Source organism: Onychostoma macrolepis, chromosome 23, assembly GCF_012432095.1.
Source record: "Onychostoma macrolepis isolate SWU-2019 chromosome 23, ASM1243209v1, whole genome shotgun sequence".
Taxonomy (NCBI): domain Eukaryota; kingdom Metazoa; phylum Chordata; class Actinopteri; order Cypriniformes; family Cyprinidae; genus Onychostoma; species Onychostoma macrolepis.
Genome location: NC_081177.1, coordinates 22,576,984 through 22,595,148, shown reverse-complemented (window position 1 = coordinate 22,595,148; position 18,165 = coordinate 22,576,984). Strand labels below are relative to the sequence as shown.

Here is an 18,165-nt window from a genome sequence, read left to right as displayed (position 1 = left end):
ATTTAAAGAGTGACGGTAAAGACATTTACATTGTTCCAAAAAAATTAAAAACCTCTCTATTTATCAAAGAATCCTAAAAACAAATGTATCATGGTTTAAATACTACTGTTTTCAACACTGATAATGATTCATTCATACTAGAATTTTTACTGTTTCTACTGTATTTTTAATTAATAATATAAGACACAAAAAAAAAAAAAAAAAACAGACCCCAAACTTTTGAATGGCAGTGTACGCCGTATATAAATTAAATATAAGCTGAATATTTGACTAAGCAATTATTTCTAAGATGTTTTTTGTTGAATATTATTGTTTTATTGTTTAATATAATATAAAATGAGACTTTATTCTTTAATTTCAGAATCACAGGATCCAAATCCAGAAAGTGTCGGAGACCTGGTTGAGTGAGTTCGCATGGCCTGACTGTCCCATCCCATAAACTTAAAACATAACAAACATAAAAACATAAAATGAACAAAGATGAAATCCTGTAAATGTTTGGTGTATATAACCTTTTCAAAGGGTGCGTTCATTTAAAACCCCATACAAATTCCAGTTGCAAAAGGCTTTAATCTAGTGTGTGAAAACTTGGACTTGGGCTCACAGGCAGGCGTCAGTCGTCTGCATATTTTAACAGGAAAAAAAAAACCCTGCGTTGAAATGAACCACAAAAAGTTCAAATTATATCAGATTATCATATCATTAAATGCATTCAAATGACATTCAGCACCAATTTATATAATCCTATAATAATCCCTTGAGCTTCTTAAACCCTTCTTTTAAAACATTCCTTCAGAAAATAAAGCCATTTCCTCATCTCCAAACTTGTGTACTCTTGAGCACTCTTTTCCGACAGCTGGGCTAGTGTACAAAGTGAGCCGTGGATGAAAGGCTCTCTCCTCACCGGACAGCAGATGTATTAACCTAATTACTAATGATTTGTCTCTTCCTGAGGGGTGCTTTTGCAAGCAATCAATTGGAAAACAGAGATGCCACATTAAAAGGCAATTTATTAACAAGGGTTCAACCTGTGATGTCTACTGGTTTGAAAAACATCCTGCTGATATTTGGGGCATAACTATAGAAGGGGCTTGAATGCAGGGCAGATTGATGATGCTGGAGGTGACGGAGGTCATGGCCAAGCACTCAGAGTTAAAGTTCAAGATGATAAATCGAAAAGGTTGTGCGCCTAAAGAAACCCCCGAGGAATAATTATGACAGTGAGACTTTTCACACCAGTTCCTAACTAGTCTATATCTCAAGAAAACATTTCCAAGTCACAAATTATATTATATGAACATCCACAATGAAATATCAGTCACACTTTATTTTAAGGTCCAGTTCTCGATATTAACAAACCATTAGCTATGACTTTCGCCTCAATAAACTCTTAATTTGCTGCTTGTTAATAGTTAGTAAAGTAGATGTTAAGTTTAGGTATTGGGTAGGATTGGGGATGTAGAATATGGTCATGCAGAATATGTGCTTTATAAGTACTAATAAACACTCAATATGTTAATAATAGGCATGCTAATAAGCAACTAGTTAATGAGAGTGAGAATTGGTCCCTATACTAAAATGTTACCGAAATATCAAATATTATAAAATCCAATACTGACCAATATAAATCCATATAATAAATAAGCACTTAAATCAGCACCACAGAGTATCTCAGTATATTTCTTATTACATTTTTGTTACTGTAATGCAATATTGTGTTGAAATACAGTAGAAAAATGCTGTAATATTTGTGAGGAAAAAAATAAATAAATTATAGTAATACAAAAATAAAATTGCCACAAATGAACAAATGAAATGGAAATGTTTCCACAGGGGGATTAAAAATTAAGAATATAATTTGTGATTTATTTTAATCTAATAATTTGGATTTTTTCACTCTTTCTCTCTCATTTTTTTTCTTCTTCTGAGAATTACGAGATACATATAATCACAGAATTGTGAGATAAACAGTCTGAATTTTGAAACACTATATAAACTTGCAATTCTGACTTTTTCTCACAATTGCAAGTTAAAATTTCTAAATTCTGACTTCATATCTCACACTTTTGACTTTTTCTTGCAATTATGTACAATGAAATCAGACTTATGAGACTTAAACTAAAAAAAGTCAGAATTGTGCGATAAAAAATTGCAACAAATAAACTGATTTGAAAATGTCACTAAGTAAACCATGAGGTACCAGAAATACTAAAATCAAATTTCTTATTTTTGATTTTGGGATGAAATTTGACTGGTTTTGTGCGATCCACTCAGAAAGTCCACTTCTTTCCTCTCCACACACTCAAGCACACATAATTCCCGATGAAGCAGGTGCATTATTGCTTGGCTGTTTTAATTATACATGAACCTTTGATCTGACTCATTAAAAGGATCAGATTAATTAAGGAAGTTCACACACTCAATCACTCATTTACTCTCTGAAGTATCTCTCTCCATTCCCTAAGTCATCTGACGTCCATTTTTATTCTGTATGCACAACCTGCTCACCTGTCTCTCACTCCCGTTAACCCAGGCCTGCTGACAAACTTGCACAACAAAGCACTGCCTGTCTGGATTTATGTATGTGTAAAATATGGGTGAACTCCCTCCCCTCATACACACGCACACGCACACATTCTGCTGCAGATGGCTGTGTAATCCATCAGAATGTCACAGGAGATATGAAAGGGATTGAGAAGCTCTGGCTTCTTTATTGTTTATTTATTAAAGACAGAGTCCAGAATGACCCTCCTCTTCCCCACCCTCGCTCAAACAATACAGCTGAGCGGATCTCACAAAAACTGCTTGATAATATTTCATTTTGAAACTGAAAGATATATTCAGTGTATAAATGATATTTCCTAAAGAAAATTCAGCCTATTTTAGTAATATTTGGATTTTTAAAAATATAGTTATATTGAAAACTCCAACACATTCCTAAATTTTCATTAGACTATTATAAAACTCAATAATAATAATAATAATAATAATAAAAGTAAATGTAAAAAAAGTAAAAATAAATAAATAAAAATCACAATAATAATAATAATAATAATAAATTAAATCTCGTCATGCAAAAAAAAATTAATTTCACTTTATACATGATACATTTACTGTACTGAATTTAAAATAAAACTAAATAAAACAAATAAACAAAAAGCAGAGGTATGAATAAAAATAATTTAAAAAATAAATGGGAGGGACACATTGCAAATCTCATCAGACTCTCTTATAAATGGTTTTAAATGCACAGTTGCCACAGATACACATGAGATGCCATTTAAAGGGATAGTTCACCCAAAAATGAAAATTCTGTCATTAATTACTCACCCTCGTGTCGTTCCAAACCCGTAAGACCTTCGTTCATCTTCGGAAAACAATGGCGTCGGCGCTGACCCAGATCTGGTGTGATGACGTTGAACTCATGCGCCATGCCTTGTGCCTCATAGATCTATAGGTAGATGCCTCATTAGCGACTGTTTCTATGGGCCGCAATAACGTAAGCCATCCGCCATTTTTGGAATGGTCTGTGGACCTTTGAGTGCGTTGACTGTGTGCGTCTACAACAGCAAGTTATACGCTTGTATATCTTTGAATACTCATTGATTATTATGGTGAATGACGTCAAGTTGACCGTTCCAAGATGGTGGATGTGTCAACGTATCTGGAGCGGTCGAATAGGGAACCTATACATATCTATGTTGTGCCTTGTGTTCAATGTCATCACGCCGGATCTGGGTCAGCGCCGGCGCCGCCACACGCTTGCGTCATGGTACTGTCATGAACACACGTCCACAAGTGACGCAGTAGAGGCAGAAATGTGGAATAAAGATGTTATTTTGTTTTCTTTGTGCAAAAAAAGTATTCTCGTAGCTTCGTAACATTACGGTTGAACCACTGATGTCACATGGACTACTTTGTCGATCATCTTGGTACTTTTCTGTGCCTTGACCGTGGTAGTTCCCTTGCTGTCTATGGGAGGGTCCCCAGAGAGCCCTCAGAATTCTTCAAAAATATCTTAAATTGTGTTCCAAAGATGAACGGAGGTCTTACGAGTTTGGAATGACACGAGGATGAGTAATTAATGACAAAATGTTCATTTTTGGGTGAACTAACCCTTTAAAAGCATAAAATGAAACAACAACAAAGTCCACTGTAAAAAATAATTGTAATTTTAACTGTAAAATTTTGTAAAAACGTTACAGAAAAAACTTAACAGGTTAACAGTAAGTTCCCATACTATATACAGGGAAAAACTGTAAATGATTTAACCAGACATTTTATGTAATTTTACAGTAAAATGCTGGTAATTGTACGGTTTTTACCAGTAAAAACTAATCAATGTATAATTTACAGTCAAAAATTGTAAACTGATATTCCCAGAATTCCCTGCATGACACTCTACATTTGAAAGTGTTTTGTTTAAATAATCATGTTTTTTTTAATAGTTTTTGTTATCAGTTATGTACATTTGGTCTTTATGTTACATCTTCTGTTGTGAAAGTTAATTGCATTATTTAAGTATCATGTGTGTTACCATGATGGTGTTTTGTGTTTGCATGAATGACTCTAGTGCACCTTCTATATATTAGTATATACTTCTGCTTGTGGCAAAGCTACTTGTGATGAGCTTTGATTCTTCATGTGGCTTTCTCTTTTACCGCCTGTATTATTATTAGTAGTAGTAGTACAGTTTTATACTGTAAAATTTTACAGTTTTTGGCCGTAAATATGTTTACAGTTTTTCTGTATTTTTTATAAAATTATTCTGGCAACCACAGCAGCCAAAATTATTTTGTAAAAACTACAGAATTTTTTTTTTACAGTCTCAAGCATTTTTGTCAGCTTTAACATGAATTGTGTAGTTTCTGCACCATCAAAGAGAAGTTTTCTTTACATGATAAAGCTGGGAATGAAGGGAGTATTTTAACACTGAAAAAATAAACACTTCAGCTATAAGAATAAGACCTAAAACATTGTTGTGACAGCTATGAAAAAAATGTATTTCGCTCTTTGTTTGTTTATTTTCAGTTCAGCACACAGGCATTGTCAGGTGTTTGGGGCATGAATATTAATTGTGTTTTGTGAAGTCCAAACTAATTGGTTATCCGAAAGATGGACGCTGGCAGGTGGCAGGCTTTTTCTTGATTCTAATCATTTTATATGGCTGGCTACATTTTTTATGCAATTATGGTTAAGCAAAATAAACTCATTTACAATATAACATCCCCACAATTTTAATGTTTATATATATATATATATATATATATATATATACTAGTGGTAATGAGACAAGAAAAAAATTTTAACATTTAAATATATATATATTAATTCTAATGAGACACTTTCCACAATGTGATAGCATTTTCACAAAAATATATTATGGTCGTTAAAATAGGCTTAATTTTCTTAATCCAAAATATTATTTAATATATATTTCTTTTGATTTTGGGGCGAAATATGACCTGAACATGTTCTTCAAAAGATTCACTTTACTCCACATTTCTTTCTGAACTAGTAAAAGGGGACGTTGCTGGCGGGGTGATCTAAGCGACTGGGGAAATAAGTCTCGCTGAGATCCCTGGGGTGGCTGCTATTCCTGGTGGACACAGTGAAAAAGAGCTCTATCTTTCTCTCTCTCCCTCTCCTCCACACTCTTGCTGATATAATGGCCTTAAATACTGCCACAAATACTATGCTCACTATCACACCCTAAAGGGGGCTCTCTCTCTCAGACACACACACACACACACACACACACACACACACACACACACACACACACACACACACACACACACACACACACACACACACACACACACACACCTACAGCCAAGGCTCAAAGGATTCAAGTGGATTGTTTACAAAGACCCAGTTGCTGCAGGGATTTAAAATAAATCACCCAGACACTTAGAAGAAGAGACAGACAGAAAGAAGTTCTTCTTCATGGTGCCTAACTAAAAAGTTACAAAAATACTTAAGTAATAAATAGTGTTTTCAAAAAATTTAAATGTACTCTTTTTTAGTCATCCCATTGAAAACCACCTGGTTACTAACTAACTGCAGCTGCAGAGTGTGGGTGTATTTATTTATATATTTCTTTATTTTATTTAGGTTTATTAATGAATATTCATATTTATTTTAATTACAATTTAATAAATTTGTTGTTTGCATTGTATCTCCATTTGTCATGCTCCAAACAATGGGGAATAAACTTGATAGTCAGACCTTTCAGACCAGTTTTTTTAGACTAGACTAAGGGGGAATATTTTAATAAAATGTATTTTCTTGATAATTTGGCATTCTTAAAGAAAAAGACTGTTTGGAAAAATAATATAATATAATATAAAATCTTTTGTCTTGTGCTCCAAAAAATTGAATGACAAAAAAAGAAATAATATATATATATATATATATGTATATTTAGTTTGGCTTAGGCAATTAGCTTTATAATAAAAATAGCACATAGTATGTCCTTAATTAGCTATTATGCATGTGAGATTGACAACAGGATGTCCAGTTGTGAACTCTAAGTGATCCACTCAATCCCCCAGCAGCCCCTCTGCCTCTGGTCACGGACCATGGCGTTGCTGTGGAGACAGGCCATGTATATGATGGATGATTGGTTTCCTCCTATGTTGCCCCTGCACGATGCTGTTACTATGATAAATGGTACCCTAGGTAACAAATCTCTACACGTCCTTACGGCAGCGGACCACGGAAAAATACAAACAGCACTGCGGGATGGGTCACGGCCCCTCCTCTCATCTCACACACTCAAACATACAGGAAACCACACACACACACACCAATAAATAACTGCAGGACACTTGCTGAAGCCAATCTAAATAAAGAAGCCCAGTGCTTTGTCTGCAAACACAAAATAGTGCTCCTTTCAGAAATTAATAATCAACCACAAACCAAAAGTTTTGTCGCTCTATTAAAACACACATTTAAGTTCTCCTACACACAGTTCTCATCCCACATCTTGCCTTTTGCTGACACACACTCAAAGGAGTGCTATTTCTAATGAAGTTTTCTCCAAAAATAACCTTTAGAAATAGAATGATGGATTAGCACTGGCTCTCTACAGGGATTTTCAAGATTACACATGCATTATTATTTTTTCAGGGTGTTAGATTGGGTACAGCTGTCCACAGAACACGTGCCCAATTAAGAAAGAAGAATGACCTTATTAGAAAACTCGAGTCCATCCGCCAGTCATTGCGGCAGAGAGTTTGACTGACAGCTCACACTCCTACAGACGCTTTACCAGCTTTAAAGAGCCACGGCACATCTGATGTGGAGGTGGACGGCAGACGAGCAACAAGAACTGTCCTTGTGACTCTTTTTTTATAAAAGAGAAGGATGTTCCTTTGACACCAAAAGAAAACAGGTACAGTGACTCATGTCTCTGAAGGAGTTATTTTTACCTTCCAAACCAGGCGAAAGGAAATAAAAAGAAACAACGTGGAAACATGTTTATAATGTGGCAGACATGGAAGTTATTTGCAGCTGTTATGGAGAAATTATTTGTACAGGTAGCTCAAAAACAGCTATAAATGGCCCATTCAGACCAGTTTGGTCTTAAAGGCCATCTTAAAACTTAATATGAACTTTTTTTTTTTTTCATTTTGCAGTACAAGAAGTTTTATAGAGGGCCGCTAGTATGACAATGTGATGTTTATTATGACAATTTATTACTAAAGTTAAAACAGACGCTGTGTAATTATGTTGTTAAACATTGACTGTGGTCTGTGGTTGGTGCATGTTGAGTTGTGATGCTCATGCAAGCGAAAAGAGTTCAATTCTGGCTTCGTTTATACTGTCACTCTTAAATGTAAAGCTGTAAAATAATAAAATTAAACAATCAAAAATCAAATTAGTCTAGAGAGAACTCATTTATACAGTAGTAGTTAAACACTATTTAAAAAAAAAAAATAAAAATAAAAATCTGTAACATAATAAAATTAAACAAAATCAAAATATAAATGAGTCTAGAGAGCAACTCATTTATACAGTAGTAGTCAAACTATTTAAAAAATAAGAAAAAAAATTCAAGAGAAAAACTCACATCTACTCAAACTATTTTAATAATAAATACAAAATTGTACAAAATAAAAATAAAATAAAACTAGTCTAAAGAGAATACCTTGTTCTGTACAACCAATCATTTTTAATTAGACAGACAGACAGACAGACAGATAGATAGATAGACAGACAGACAGACAGACAGACAGACAGACAGACAGACAGACAGATAGATAGATAGATAGATTTTTATACAAACATTAATTCAAAATTAAATTCAAATGAAATTCAGAGAGAAAAAGACTTCAAACTACATATGAACACAGTTTGTTGCAAAGACAAGTGAAATGTTGAAATGAGTTTAATCAGAAGGGTGGCTCCATATTTGTCCTATTTTTAACCACCAATAACCTAAATCATGATAAAAACACTTTATTGGGCAATAGGAGTTTAGATGACGCAAGTAGCCACTAATTAAACAGACTGTGCAGATGTAGGCCTCGGTGAATGTTAACTCTTCAGGCCACTGCATTATAAACATATTATTGTGAATTAAATTTATAACTTCTCTGATAACACTTCTCTGTGGGTCAGAAGGTTCAGATGCATCTTTTGGGAGTCCCTTTTCACAAACCTGCTTAGTGTGACTGAAAATGTTATTATAGCGCATGTAAACTTGATATGAAGTTGGTAAGCCGGCCGCCACTCACCACAGAAGTGGCACTGAGAAATGTTCAGTAACCTTACAGAGACGGACGAAACAAAATGAAACAAAACAGAGTGAGGGGCAGATTGAACCTGATGTTCCATTAGCACAGCCAGCTGGGAAATCAGGAAGCCTGCTTTCTAGAGCATATCTCATCCCTAGAGACTGTGTGTGTGTGTGTGTGTGTGTGTGTGTGTGAAGGAGAAAGTGAGACTTAGACAGAAACCTTGGGAGACAAAACAGAATGTGTCTCTTTCTCACCCATTCCCTCTATCCGCTACTCCTCTAACCTCTGATGTCTTTTTCTACTCCTCTTCATATTCGGAGACACCACACACACACACACACACACACACACACATGCTGTACTGTTCCTGGCTGGCCTCTCATGACTGCAACCGTGGGACAGCTGGAAAGATTGAAACCATATGCACATTGCGAGAGCGCGAGTGTGGGTGTGTATGAACCAGAGAGAGGAGATCTTTATCAGAGGAATCTTTGTGGAATACGTTCTCATCTTTTTGCCGGGTGGGTGTGGGAGAGAGAGAGTGTGGGAGGAATAAACAGAATCGATCCAAGCGCTCACAGAAAGCCTAGGATTCAATCGTAGGTGAAAGTTCACTGACCTCCGGGTCAGGCAGAAAGACGTTTAAAAACAGCGTGTAATCATTCTGCGTGCGACTGGTACTGTTCAGGCACACTAACGGTTCAAAGTTTGGACACACTTGACTGATTCAGACCGGCCGACCTTGGGAAAATATTCTGAGTATCACAGTAGTGCAAAACTTAGTTCACTCATATTAACAAGTAGTTTTAATTTTGGTAGGAAAATTCGAAATCCATATGCGTTACTTGCATGTGACACAACAGGAGATATTTAGCAGAATATCCAAGTGGCTCTTTTCCATTTAACAACAGTGAATGCTGACCACAGCTGATCTGAATCCACTTCCATTACACCTTTGAAAAAAGTCTTTTAATTACATGTTTCTAATTAGTTTTGTACACTATTACGATCAAGTGTATGTTTGTATATTCGTTGTTGTCTTCCATCAGATTTTGAAACAATGTGTAGGAGTGTCCAAACTTTGACTAGTGTTGTATGTGTGTGTTTGTATTTATGTGAGGTCATTCTTTGTCTGAACATTGTGTGCATGCGTGCGTGTGTGTGTGTGTGTGTGTACTTGTTCATGCTACATTGTGAGGACCAGCCTGAGGTCCCCACAAGGGAAAAAAATTATTAAAATAGTAAATGATGTTTATCTGAAAGTTTAACAATGCAAACAGGTTTTCTGTAAGGGGTAGGTTTAGGGTTAGGGGACAGAAAATATTGTTTGGTCAGTATAAAAGTAATAGAAGTCTATGGAAAGTCCCCACAATTCACAGAAACAAACATGTGTGTGTGTATGTGTGTGTGTGTGTGTGTGCGTCTATGAGGCAGAAGTAATGAAGCATTTGTGTGTTTTCAGTGTGGGTCGATCTACCATACAAAAAGGTCATCCTGTGTGTGTGTGTTTCTGTAGTACCCCACAGAGCTCTGACCCCGTGTCCCACTTTTATTTCATTCCTATACTGTATTATTCAGTAATTTCTGTTTTTTCCTTTAGCATCAATGATTCTATGCTATGATCTATGCTATGATGATGCTATATATCATCATAACACACTCTACTTCACTCACACATAAAAAATATCATGGTGTTTTTCCACCAAAATTCAGCTTTGCATCACAGGAATAAATTACATTTGAAAATATATTCAAATAGAAAACAGTTATTTTAAATTGTAATATTTAATGATTCATATTTTACTGTATTTTTGATCAAATAAATGCACTCTTGCTGAACATAAGAGACTTCTTTCTAAAACATCAAAAAAAAAGAAAAAGAAAAAAAAAATAGAAGAAATTATTGACCCCAAACTTTTGAACAGTATATCATTCACTTATTGTGACAATGGGGTTGATACAGTATATTGTATCTAATGTAATACAATTATTTTTTTGATTATTTTAAGTGTCTAAATACTTTTAAGGCCAATGCGTATTATAGCAGCACCACAGTAGTATACTGACACTACACCATGTTTCCACCACAGCACTTTTAAATAGCACACAATCATCTTCAACAATACACTTTTGTTTCTGTTCAGTATAAAGAATGATCAACATGTTCAATACAGCTGCCAGGGTCTAATACAAGAGGGAAGCTTTTTTGAATAAGACAGTTTCTCATCATGACAACTTGGCCATGTGCCCGTGTCATTTCTCTAACATCCTGTCACTCACCTGCCGGTCCAAAGTACCAGGCTCACGGCTCTTCTAGTTTTTGTTCTGCAAAACAAGCAAACAGGGAAAAAGTCACATCTACTGCACAAAACCCAACTTATTGCATCAAACTCTCAATATCACTTTCATTTGGTGCCTCTTTCAATGGCGGCAATTGATTTCTCTGTTTTGTGAGCTTGAAACTTATTTGCTTCTAAAGACATTGTCAAAAAAAAAAAGAAGAAGAAAAAAAAAGCTACGGGCCTCATTTAATTCCTAATCAAAAGACTTTTATGTTCTCCTCTCTCTCCCTTTTTTCAGTCTCGCATTCTCTCTCTTGCCTTCCCCTCCTTTTGCACTTCTTTTCTTTGTGTCTGAAGTGAAGTCTGACCAGAATACTGATGTCATGGATTTGTGCAGTGCATTTGGACACGCAGAATGACTTTCTGGCCTCTTTTTTTCCCACCGCACTGCCAGCTCCTACTGTGCTCGGAGGCCGCTGAGAGAAAGCAGGCCCAATTACCAGAGCAGGGGGGCTTAGTGAGCGCCGCACCACAAAAATACACACAAACACACACACACACGCAAAACAGAGCGCGACAAGTTTATTCAGACGAAGCAGCTAGAAACTAGAATAAGCAATCAGGATGAAAGCTTAAAGAGACCTCAGCAAGGGAGGTTAAGTTATTTAGCGTGACGGCTAATGACAGTGTGGGAACGGCTATAGGAATGCATGAGGAGAAAAAGGGAGGGAGGAGATATCCGATCGAATGGAATCAGCGCTCCATCAATCACTCTGATTAAGATGTCAAGCTGTCAATCATGAGGATTAAGCTGAGAGGGCTCATGCATATTCATCAACATCTTTAGGGTGGGATGTGAATATGTTAAGCTGTATTACAGAAGAGCTGAGACTGAAAGAGGAAGAGAGGTAATTAGTGGCCCACCATTCACCCCAGACAAAAGCAGGGTTGAAATGCTGTTCTATTCAGCCTCAAGAAGCTAGTTGTTGAGATGTAGACGCGATTGTGCGCTATTCTGAACTGTGTGAAATTTGGTAAATAAAATGTATTCGAGACGAAATGCAGGGTCAAAGGGTGAAAAAGTACTGTGACGTCAGAGCTGTGGTGTAGGGGATGTCGAGCCGTGGTCATGGTGTGGATTAAACATGGTCGAGCATGGCATGCAACTGATCCTGAACGCATTACCAAATATCCTCGAATAATTTCCTGTCACTCTCCATTGGATGTATTTAACTACCAAGAGGGGTGTGATTCAGGGTGTTGCAATCTTGTAGCTAAAGTGTTTTGAGTGGTTGCAAGGTTGTCAGGAAAAGCTCAACCCCAATTTTCTATGACAGGTATTTTCAAAGTATTTGATCCCAAGGACCCTAATATCTTATTGCAAGGACCCCTTTCTGAAATATAAAAGCAGCTAAATATTTTCATGCATAAAGAGCCATTTAAACTGTGTGGGGAAAAGAGTAAGTCTATTATTATAAATAACAGGTTGTTAAAAATAATTTTGTATTGCTGTATACACTTTGGAAGTCTATTGAAGTCAAAGCACATTGTTAAATTATCTGGAAAGAAAGAAAATAAATAAATAAATAAATACATACATACATAAAATTGGCAGATATGTTAACGTTCACTTTGACAGCTGTAAAAAATAAAAAATAAAAATAAAAAAATAAGAATTTTGTTGTTATATACAATATTGAAGCCAAAGCACATTATGAAAATATTATCTGGAAAATAAGAAAATAAATATAGTAATGTTATCAAAATTGGTAAAGTGTTAAACATAACAATAACGTTAACGTTGACAGCTGTAAAAATAAATTTTGTAAAATATTGTTATTTTATATATAAATATATTTCTTTTCATGTATAATGACTTATTTATACTGTTTTGAAAAAGAGTTTGTCTAATATTATAAACAATTGCCTTTTTTTATTGTAAAAATACTTGATTGAGGCCAAAGCAAATTATTAAAATAATAATAAACAAATATTTTCATGCATAAAGAGCCATTTAAACTGTATGAGAAAAAGATTAAGTCTATTATTATAAACAATAGGTTAAAAATGATTTATATTGTTATATACACTTTGGAAGTCTACTGAAGTCAAAGCACATTATTAAAATATTATCTGGAAAATAATAAATAAATAAATACATACATACATACATACATAATACAGATAAAATTGGTAGATATGTTAACATGCTCACTTTGCCAGCTATTAAATAATAGATTAAATAAATAAATAAATAAAAATTGTTACTGTATAGCCAAAGAATATTATTAAAATATTATCTGGGAAATAAGTATATAAATATAGTAATGTTATCAAAATTGGTAGATGTGTTGAACATAACAATAACATGTCAACTCTGACAGCTGTAAAAATACTTTTGTAAAATATTTGTATGTTTTATATAAAGACAGATATTTCTCTTTCTGTAAAAAAATTCATTTGGAAAAAAAGTTTGTGTAATATTATAAACAATTGCCTTTTTACTGTCAAATACTTGATTGAAGTCAAGAACATTATTAAAATAATAATAAATAAATAGATAAAATTCAGTACTATTATTAAAATTGGTAGCTATATTAAACATGATAATATGTGCTAATTTTGACAGCTGCAAAACTAATCACAATATGTGTCTTATTAAAGCATAAAAAGTCAAATGTTTTCATATGAAAGAACACTTTTGGAAAAAGCTTTCGACAGTCTGAACCAATCAGGTCAACCACTTAGTGAGAGTCTTTGTAAGAAGCGTGTTTCCCTGCAGCAGTGAGACATGTTAAGGTGACATTGACGGGAGGCACACGCTCAGCCATCATTCAACATCCTTCCCTTCAGCCATGATCCCACACTGACCCTCTCTCCTGTTCATCTTTACACATCTCTGTCTCTGTCACTCCATCACACTCTCCTCTAATCCGCCACTCATTCTCTCTTCCCTCTTAGGTTTTCCACCATACATAATCCCCCTTTTCTTTTTCTTTCTTCTGTTGTGTTACTTTGGCTTTTCTCCTCCTCTGCTCCCTCTCCTCTCGCTCTGTAATTGTCAGCGTGTTGAAAAGAGCCCCACACTGAGAGAAAGTTAGCCACCGTAGATTAAATTAAACCCCATCAAGTAGAAAGCAGACACCAAACACCCAATGCAATATTAAAAGGCTGCACACAAGGGAGCGTGTGTGTGCGTGTGAGTCACTCTCTTCAGTCATTCTTCAGCTTTCTTCTCTGACTAATGTAAATCAATGATGTAAAATGGCTGCTTCCCTCACTACAGCTTCAGTGACAGCAAACAGGCCCAACCACAGACCTGCTGTCGCCAAGGTGATGGATAGGTGAGAGAAAACTGATACAGAGGTGGCTTTCATCTCCCTCTCTGTCTGTCTGTCACCCTTTTCCATGCGTCATGATTTCTCTCCTCTTTTTCTTCATCTTCCGTTCTATTTTTGTGACCTACGTCTGTAATGGTATTTGAGGAAAATCACGCCTAGCGGAAATGTGATATAATAACCTGAGGAACTGCAATGACAGAATTTAGACTGGATTACAGGTAAAATGCACAAACATGGCTTTGCTCTGTTAACTGCTATTCTAATTCTAAAACACAAAACAAAACACAAAGCAAAGCAAAAACTAAACAAAAAAAAAAAACACACAAATGCAAAGCAAAAAAAAAAAACAAAGCAAAAACTAAACAAAAAAAAAACAAAGCAAAGCAAAACAAAACAAAACAAAACAACAAGCAAAGCAAAGCAAAACAAAACAAAACAAAACAAAACAAAACAAAACAAAAAAAAAACACACAAATGCAAAGCAAAAAAAAAAAAAACAAAACAAAACAAAAAACAACAAGCAAAGCAAAGCAAAAACTAAACAAAAAGCAAAAGAAACAAACAAAAAACAAATGCAAAGCACAACAGAAAAACATAGCTAAGCAGAAAACTAAATAAAAACAAAAAGCAAAGCAAAACAAAACAAACGCAAAGCAAATCAGAAAAACAAAGCAAAGCAAAAAACTAAACAAAAAAAACAAGCAAAACAAAACATAAATGCAAAGCAAAAAAAAAAAAAAAACACACAAATGCAAAGCAAAAAAGAAAAACGAAGCTAAGCATAAAACATAAAAACAAAACAAAAAAAAAAAAAAACAACAAGCAAAAAACTAAACAAAAAAAAAACCCAAAGGTAAAACAAAAACAAAACAACAAAATTCAAAGCAACCAAGACAAAGTAAAGTAAGATGCATAAAAGCAAAGCAAAACAAAACACTACATGCAAACGTGGTACAGTCTAGACTAATAGCATTTGAGTGTTTTGTCAGAAAACATCACAACCATCATAAATGGAAAAAGTACAATAAGATCAAAGTTTTGGAACAGTTAAGCGCTGCATTTATTTATTTGATTTTAATATAATTATAGTTTTTGTATTTTTTTTTAAACATTTTTAACTATGACTAGCAAGGTAAATCTACCGCATCTATAGGACATAAGAACCTCAGTAAACTTTTTCCCGTAATAACAGAGTTTTGACAGTTCACGTAATAAGTAAAAACATGAATGCCTTTTTGCTGCTATCTTCTTTTTCTGGATTCCTCTCCTCCCACGACCTTCAGTAATCGCTGAGATCGTGGATTGGCCCCGATGCACCACGTGATCAGTTTTCCTCATTACGCGGCCCACCGCTTGGCGTGATTTATGCTCTTATTCATATTCCATGTGAAGCGCTTTTAATCACCATGCAGCATGCTGCTGCTTCACATAACTATTGCAAAGATGCAATTAATTCCTGCTGCTGCCTGGCTTCCTCAACAAGCCAGAAATTAATACAACACTTAAGAAATACTGACTTATTTATTCGGAGAAGATAGGAGAAAATGCACACAACAAACTCATGAGTGATTAACAGCACATCGGCTGCATGGGAACGACCTGAGCAGCCAGATAATGGCAAATTAGCCTCTTACTACTGTACAGTACAGTATGTGTAAAGTACTAGTAGGTAAGAACTGGTAGGTCACATGCATTATATTTTACATAAATTTCTATTTTATTTTCAAATAGACGTGGTGTTAGGGTGCCTTGAAAGTCAGTGTGGAACAAGTTTCCTTGTCTTCATACACAAACTCTGCCTGTTAAATCACTGGGAGATTTTAAACACATGGTAGTTGAGAGGAGAGAGGAAATGATAGGAGGAAAAAGAGGGATCAGTACATGATATGAGCTGGAATTGAGCTTGCGTCTCTTTCATTGGTTTTCGTGTCTGGAGCACTAACCACAGGGCCACTGCTCCAACCTATATTACATTTATCAAAAAGATACAGGGTAAAATGTCTGATATGCTCTGTCTCTCTGTCTGGACAGTAGACCTGTCTAGCCTCTGGGGTTTGCTGTGATGCGTCCATGCTCCCAGACTTAGATTAATAATTTAGATAGATGCTGAGCCTGGTAAGATAAGCTGATGACCGCTGGTCCATGGGGCAATTTAAAAAAGTAACGGTGAACCACACCAGAGCCCCTGCCTATATTCAGACTGGGCAAAGCTGTAAAAAAAAAAAAAGTGAGAGTGTTCTTGAGCGTATGAGCAGTGGCAGACTAGTTGAGCTGTAATTTGTTACACATGTCAGTGAGACAGGTGTATAATTGAATATATTTTCAAATGTAATATATTCCTTTGATGCAAAGCTGAATTTTCAGAATCATTTATCTTGTCTTCAGTGTCACATGATCATTCAGATATGCTGATTTGCTGCTCAAGAAACACTTTGTCATCAACGTTAAAAACAACTGCGCTGCGCTTAATATTTTTGTGTGGAAACTGTAAAAGAATCTCTGATGAACAGAAAGGTCAAATAAACAGAATTTATTTGAAATAAAAATATTTTGTAATATTATAAATGTCTTTACATTTCCTTTAAGTTTTTTTTATTCTTGCTGAATAAAAGTGTTAATTTCTTTAAAATAAATAAAACAGAATCTTACCTCAAATTTTTGAGCAGTGTCTATATTGCGAAAGTATTCATACCCCTTCATTTTTTTCATGCTTTGTTATGTTGCTGCCTGAGGACCAGAGGATCTTGTTTCTTACAGTCTGAGGGTCCTTTAAGTGTTTTTTTTTTTTTTTTGCAAATTCCAAGTGGGTTTTCATCTTCAGAATTGAGCCTGCCCACACTGCCATAAAGCCCAGATTGGTGGAGTGATGTTTATCCTTCTGTACGTTTTTTCCATCTCCATATATGATTATGCAGTTTAACTAGAGTGACCATCAGCTTCTTTGTCACCACACAAACCAAGACTCTACTCTTTCTGTCTCTGATTGCTCAGTTTGGCCAGAAGATCAGCTCTAGGAAGAGTCCTGGCTTGACCAAACTTCTTCCATTAAGGAAGACTACATGCTTCTGTGAACCTTCAATGCAGAAGAATATTTTCTGAACTCTTCCTCAGATCTGTGGCTTGACACAATCCTGTCTCTGAGCTCTACAGGCAGTTCTTTTGACCTCAGGGCTTGGTTTTTTGCTCTGATATGATTTTCAGCTGTTAGACCTTTTATTGAGAGGTGTGTGCCTTTCCAAATCATACCCATTCAATTGAATTTGCCAGAGGTTAACTCCACTCAAAATATAGTAACAACTACAAGCGATATGAATGCTCCTGAGCGAAATTTCAAGTGTCGCAGAAAAACTATGCAATGTAATAATTTCAGTTTTTTTTATTTTTAATAAAGTTGTTACAAAACTCTTTTGTCATTATGGTGTATGGAATGTATGTTGATGTTGACAAAAACTTAAAGCAGTAATTCAAAGCCGTTTAACATAAGGCAGCAACATAAATGTGAACACAATGTGAAAAAAATTAAGAGGTATGAATACTTTCGCAAGTTTTTCTCTGAACTAACTTCCCTTTTTTTTTTCCTGTTCCCAACAATGACTACTTCCCTTCTATATAATATCCAAAAAGCAGTCTGTCAAATGAGTAATGTCCAAATTATTTGCTGCTTCCAGTGAGATTTTAAAATGTGGACCTGATGGGCACTTCACAATCCCATGAGGCCACAGGAGAGGAGTTATCATATTCACAAATGGTCATATGACAATGCACTGCTAGTAAAGTAACCACAGGTGTAATTCA

At 35.2% G+C, this 18,165-nt stretch overlaps 1 protein-coding gene across 4 annotated transcripts in view; it reads right to left on the bottom strand.

Moving 5' to 3' along the window:
- Positions 1–18,165, bottom strand: part of sulf2b (sulfatase 2b) — a 150,855-nt gene that overhangs the window by 110,930 nt on the left and 21,760 nt on the right. For all 4 annotated transcript variants that reach the window (XM_058763125.1, XM_058763126.1, XM_058763121.1 and 1 more), the window contains exon 2: positions 11,028–11,072. The gene's annotated coding sequence lies outside the window, so the exon portion shown is untranslated. The remainder of the gene's footprint in view (positions 1–11,027; positions 11,073–18,165) is intronic.